The following is a 6,996-nucleotide window of genomic DNA, read 5'->3' as shown; positions in this document are numbered from 1 at the left end:
CAAAGGCACCCCAGAACACTATACATACGTTGAGGGACAGGAATTCAAAATATTGACGGGAAAATAGAAATTTTGATGCTGTATCTGTGTATGTGCCTCTGTATTGGTTGCTGTCAAGTCGGTTCCAATTCAGAACATTTATACGACAGATTGAAACATTACCTTGTCGTGCACCATCCTCACAATTGTGATGCTTGCAGCCACTGGGTCAGTTCATCTCATGGAAGGTCTTCCTCTTCCTTTTACCGCTCTTCTGCTTTACCGAGCATGATGTTCTTTTCCATGGTCTGGTCTCTCTCTCTTTTTAAAAAATTTTATTTCCTGACTTTAGCTTTTTGTAAAAAAAATCATTTTACTGGGGACTCATACAACTGTTATTCCTATCCATCCATCCATCCATTGTGTTAAGCACATTTGTACATTTGTTGCCATCATCATTCTCAAAACATTTGCTTTCTACTTGAGCCCCTGGTATCAGTTCCTCATTTTCCCCTCCCTCCCCCATCCTCCCTCTCTCACCAGCCCTTGATAATTTATAAATTATTATTATTTTGTCATGTCTTACACTGTCCGACGTCTCCCTTCACCCACTTTTCTGTTGTCCATCTCCCAGGGTGGGGGTTATATGTAGATCATTGTGATTAGTTTTCCCTTTCTCCCCTGCCCCACCTTCCCCTTACCCCCCTAGTAGCTCTACTCTCATTATTGATCCTGAGGGATTTATCTGTCCTGGATTCCCTGTGTTTCCAGTTCTTATCTGTACCAGTGTACATCCTCTGGTCCAGCTGGATTTGTAAGGTAAAATTAGGATCATGATAATGGGAGGGGTAGGGATAGGGATGCTGAGAGGAAGCATTAAAGAACTAGAGAAAAGTTGTATGTTTCATTGGTGCTATACTGCACCCTGACTGGCTTGTCTCCTCCCCATGACCCTTCCGTAAGGGGATGTCCAGTTGCCTACACATGGGCTTTAGGCTTCTACTGCGCACTCCCCCCTTCATTCACATTGTGATATTTTGCTCTGGGTCTTTGATGTCTGATACCTGATCCCACCAACACCTCATGATTACACAGGCTGGTCTGCTTCCTCCATGTGGGCTTTGTTATTTCTCAGCTATAGATGGCTGCTTGCTTATCTTCAAGTCTTTAAGACCCCAGATGCTATATATTTTGATAGCCGGGCACCATCAGTTTTCTTCATCACATTTGCTTATACACCCTCTTTGTCTTCAGCAATTGTGTCAGGAAGCTGAGCATCATGGAATGCCAGTTTAATAAAACAAAGTGTTCTTGCATTGAGGGAGTACTTGAGTGGAGGCCCATTGTCAATCTGCTACCATAATACTAAACCTATAAATATATGCACATAGATCTATTTCTCTATTGTCATATATAAATATATTTACATATGTACATGTCTGTATTCAGACCTCTATAAATGCCCTTTGCCTCCTAGTTCCTTCCTCTATATCCTTTTACTTTCCTCTTGTCCCACTATCATGTTCAGCCTTTATTTGGGTTTCAGTAATTCTTCTCAGTTACATTGCCTTTGATCAAGCCCTGCCAGACCTCCTACATCATCTTTGCCACCAATTTTGGATCACTTGTTGTTCCCTTGTCCCTGGGTTTGTTAGCACCCACTTCCTTTCCTCTGCCTCCCTCTCTCCCCTGTCTCCCAGGAATGGTTGGTCCCATTGTTTACTCCTCCAGATTGTTTATCCCACCTATCTTATCTAGACAGACCTGCAGAGACAATAATATGCACAAAAAAACTAGCAAAATAAAGCAACAAAAGGAAACAAAACAAACATCAATAACAACCAAAAAAAAAAAAAAACCCAATGGAGGAAAACAAAGAAAGAAAAGCCTGTAAATAGTTCAAGGTCTGTTTGTTGACCTTTAGGAGGAGTGTTTTCTGGTTGTGTCTGATGGGGTGCCACACCCTGGCTCACAGTCTATTTTTTGGTATTCCCTGGGGACTTCATTGCTCTGTTCCCCTTGCTGTTCTGTTGCATGTTCTTAGTGTTTCCCCTCAGTGTGGTGGGGTCAGATCAGGTGCTATTCCTGCACTGTGTTTCCAGTGTTGTCACCTGTAGCACCATGGGTCAGTGAGGGATGTCATGTCTTATAGTGGGGCCAGCCCTGTGGTCTTCTCTGTGCTTTGGCTGCTCTGAGTGGGAATATCATCGTCAAGGCTTGGTGGACCAGCATGTGCTCCACTCGCTCTTCCTCCCCCTCCATTTGCTCCTGTGTGCTCTGAGCAGACATGCCCCTCTTCCTGCGCCACACACTGGCGTGAAGCAGGGAACTCATAGAGAGGTCTGAGGGGCCGGCCTCAATCCCGACTATGTGGACAGTCCCCCTCCCCGCAGAAGAATTCACTTCAGAAGTCTGGTCTCTCTTGGTGACATGTCCCCAGCACAGGAGATGAACTCTTGCCAATCTCACTGCTTTCCTTTTTCCATGTTAGAATGCCCAGACAAGATCTCAAAGTCCATACTGTTGTATTAAGATCACTATGAATTGAAACTTACTTGATAACACCGAACAATAAAATGTTTGTATATGTTGTGTGTATGCACCATATTTTTACATATAATAGTTATAAATGTGGTGTGTGAAGAAAGAACAAATGGGCTTTACACGGCTTAAAATCAAGAAAGGTGTTCAATACAATTGTATTCTTTCACCAATCCTGTAGTACATATCACACACACACACACACACACACACACACAATATTGAAAGTACCACAGGCTGCCAGAAAACTGTTGGGGAAAAGTAAAGGGGAAAAGTAATAAGGGGAGGTCATTTTCTCCAAGTGAGTGTGCAGCTTCAAGAAGGAAACACATGGAGGGGTGATGGGGTGATAGAGGAAGGGCCTTGTCAATGAAATCAATCCCAGAGATCCATGGGGGGACTAATGCCATGCGCATCAATTGCAAAATGAAATTCTTGACAACTCCAAACTTTTCTTTGTTGATCATGTTGTTGCTTACTGGTCCAGTAGTGAGGGTCTTGCCTTCCTTTTGTAGGGGTGTAATTCATTCTAGAGGCAAAAGTCTTCATAGATCAGTAAGTGTTTCAAGTCCTCGTGGCTTTCAGCAAGCAAGCTTGTCTTATCTGCTTATTGCAGTTGTTGATGACTCTTCCTCTAATCCTGTTGCTGCTGTCTTCTTCATATAGTCCAGCTTCTGGAATCATTTGCTCAGAATTCAGATGGAATGAATGTGGTGAGAGGATAAAATCCTAATGTATACCTTTCTTGATTTTGAATGACGTAGTGTCCCTTTTTTCTTTACAATAACTACCTGTTGGTCTATTTACAGGTTTTTCAGAAGCACAATGAAGTGTTTGGGAATTCCTGTTCTTGGAAATGCTATGCATAGCTGATTTTGATCCACACAGCAATAAAACATAGGTATTTTTCAGGTATTTTCTGGTTTCAGCTAAGACCTACTTGACATTAGCAATGATATTCCTTGTGCTATATCTTCTAACTCTAGTTTAGATTTCTGGAAGTTATATGCCAATGTAATGCTATAACATCCTAAAAATGGTTTTAAGCAACATCTTACTTGTATGTGATATCAATGATGTTGCTTGATGCTTCCTGTATTCTGTAGGGTCACCTTTCTTTGGAATGGGCACAACTAGGGATCTCTTCCAGTCACTTGGCCAGTCAGTTGGTCTTCCAAATTTCTTAGCACAGACAAGCAAGCATTTACAGTATTGCATCTATTTATTGAAACACTTTGAATACTATAATTATGTACATATATAATATAAACATCTTTCCAAATCAACGTGTATATTTCTATCACAAAATTTTGAACAGTTTATTGGTCTATAGCTCACATATCATACAATTCAATAGTTCATTAAAACCAAGAAGGTTCATACAATCATCACCACAATCAATTTTAGAACATTTTCTTCAAGCTTGTACTCATCATTATGAGCTCCCCAGTTCCTGCTCCTCTCCCCTGTCCCTCCCCAAATAACCTGTCTCTATATGCTTAACTATCCTGCATTTCATATACAGAAAAACCTTAAAAAACAAAAAACTAACAGTCATGACAAAGCAAAGCAGACAAAAGCCTCAGTTGAAAAGGAAGCAGAGGATCTTAAAAAGCAGAACAAGTTTAAAATGGGCCAAAAGGGAGATGGGATGATCAGGTGCTAAATTTTAGCCTGCCTCCATTTGCCCTAACCCACTTTTCTATGCATTCTGCCTGAGAGAAAGCTATATACACCTCTAGTCCATGGTCAGAAGGGATTCACCAGAGGCTTAACCCACGTGTACTTCCCCTTCACTTTTGTTTTTTAACTGGAACAACTTTAAAAGGGGTTAAAAAGTGGAAGAGAGCCAGACTGGACCCCAAGCCAGCACATGAGTCTCAGAGGATGACGTCCCTGCGCAGAGCTCTTGGAACACAGAGGGGACGGGGAAAGTGGCAACAGCACATGTCATGCTGTCCCCTTACTGGAGCAGACTGTGACAGAGGACATTTTTTGGGTCCCATGGTGGGGAAGCAGCACGGTCTGAACTCCCCAAAATGGAGCCAACCAAGAAGGGAGCATAAACAATCTGGAGGAGAAAACAATGGGACTGGCGGTTCCCAGACGACATGGGATATGGGGAGGTGGGAGAAAGGAAGTGGTGTTAACAAACTCAGGAACAAGAGAACAAGTGATCCAAAATCGGCGGCGAAGAGGGTGTGAGAGGCCTGGTAGGGCTTGAGCAAGGGTAATGTAACCGAGAGGAAATGCTGGAACCCAAATGAAGGCTGAGCATGATAGTGGGACAAGAGGCAAGTAAAAGGAAATAGAGGAAAGAACTAGGAGGCAAAGGGCATTTATAGAGGTCTAAATGCAGGTATGCACATATGTAAATGTACTTATTTAGGATGATGGGGAAATAGATCTATGTGCATATATTTATAGGTTTATTAGTATTAAGATAGGAGACGGACATTGGGCCTCCACCTAAGTACACCCTCAATGCAAGAACACTTTGTTCTATTAAACTGGCATTCCATGATGCTCACCTTCCTGACACAATTGCTGAAGGCAAAAGGGGGCATAAGCAAATGTGGTGAAGAAAGCTGATGGTGCGCGGCTATCAAAAGATATAGTGTCTGGGTTCTTAAAGGCTTGAAGGTAAACATGCGGCCATCTAGCTCAGAAGCAACAAAGCCCACATGGAAGAAGTGCACTAGCCTGTGCGATCACAGATCAGGTATCACTGTCAGGCATCATCAGAACAAATAATCATATCATTGTGAGTGAGGGGGAGTGTGGAGTGGAGACCCAAAGCCCATCTGTGGGCAACTGGACATCCCCTTACAGAAAGGTCTCAAGGAGGAGATGAGCCGGTCAGGGGGCAGTGTAGCAATGATGAAACATACAACTTTTCTCTAGTTCCCCCCACTATCTTTATCCCAATTCTTCCTTACAAATCCGGCTGAACCAGAGGATATACACTGGTACAGATAGGAAGTGGAAACACAAGGAATCCAGGACAGATGATCCCCTCAGGACCAGTGGTGAGAGTAGAGATACCAGGAGGGGAAGGGGAAGGTGGGAGAGAAAGGGTGAACCGATTACAAGGATCTACATATAACCTCTTCTCTGGGGGACAGACAACAGAAAAGTGGGTGAAGTGAAATGTCTGACAGTGTAAGATATGACAAAAAAATTAATTATTTATAAATTATCAAGAGTTCGTGAGAGAGGAAAGTTGGGGAGGAGGGGAAAATGAGGAGCTGATATCAAGGGCTCAAGTAGAAAGCAAATGTTTTGAGAATGATGATGGCAACAAATGTACAAATGTGCTTGGCACAATGAATGTATGTATGGATTGTGATAAGAGCTGTATGAGCCCCCAATAAAATGATATTTTTTAAAAGAGTTAAAAGGGTGATCAAATAGTATTACATTTTAGCCTAACTGCATTTACCAGACTGGACTTGCCAATGCTCCCTGTCTGATATGGCAGCTCCCTGTCTGATATGTCACTACCCCCCAACTGTGGTCAGAGGGGATTCCTTGGAGGCTAAATCCGTGAGGGGACCCTGCAAATGGACTGAGCTTCCACTGTCATCCATAGCCTTCTGCATACAGGCTGTTCACAGTGTAAGCTCTGATGCCATTCCCCACATCGGATTTGGGTTTTATTATTTGCAATCCTTGGATCACACAGGCTGGTATGCTTTTTCCATGTGGACTTAGTTGATACCTCACCTAGACGGCTGCTTGTTTGAAGATAAGCTTTTAAGATATCCAGATGCTATTGCTTCTGAAAGCTGGGCACCATCTAGTGTCTTCACCACACATCGTTGTAGCACCCATGTCATCAGTGATTTCTTCATGAGGGTGAGCGCCAGTAATATAAACATCTTTCCATTTCTTATGTATATTTCTATCACATATTTTTAAAAATATGGAACGCTTCACAAATTTGTGTGTCATCCTTGCATAGGGGCCATGTTAATCTTCTCTGTATCGTTCCAATTTTAGTATATGTGCTGCCAAAGTGAGCACATCTATCACATAATTTTAATGACTGCATGGTTCCATTGAATGAGAGTATGACCAATATTATTAACCAGGCAGATATTTAGATATCTCAAGGTACTAATTTTATAGCAATATTTCAGTCTATACCTTTTTTCATAAAAATTCAACCCAAGTCTGCTGCTTGTCATCAACTGTGATCATACAGACCAAATAGGGCACAGTAAAACTTTAGGATTTCCAAAGCTATAAATCTTTACAGAATCAGATTGTCACCCTTTCTCTTCAGGAGAGCATGGTAGGTTCAAATCATGGCCTTTTGGTTAGAAGATTGATACTTAACTGACTGGGCCATTAGCTCTCCTCCTTTGTCTACTAGACCTTATCATTTCAAAATTCTGGCCACAATATCTCATATCCTTCATTATTTCTTTCAGATAAACTCCAGCAGTCGTGTTGCAGGGTGAAAAAGGATGC

At 42.2% G+C, this 6,996-nt stretch overlaps 1 non-coding gene across 1 annotated transcript; it reads right to left on the bottom strand.

Annotated features, from left to right (window-relative positions):
• Positions 1-6,439: 6,439 nt before the first annotated feature.
• On the bottom strand, positions 6,440-6,546 carry LOC142447465 (U6 spliceosomal RNA). The gene has a single exon (XR_012784165.1). It is a non-coding gene; the product is annotated as a U6 spliceosomal RNA (small nuclear RNA).
• Between the last annotated feature and the right edge of the window lie 450 nt (positions 6,547-6,996).

This window comes from Tenrec ecaudatus, chromosome 4, assembly GCF_050624435.1.
Source record: "Tenrec ecaudatus isolate mTenEca1 chromosome 4, mTenEca1.hap1, whole genome shotgun sequence".
NCBI classification, from domain to species: domain Eukaryota; kingdom Metazoa; phylum Chordata; class Mammalia; order Afrosoricida; family Tenrecidae; genus Tenrec; species Tenrec ecaudatus.
The sequence above is the reverse complement of the archived record's forward strand: the minus strand, read 5'-3'. Positions and strand labels throughout refer to the sequence as shown.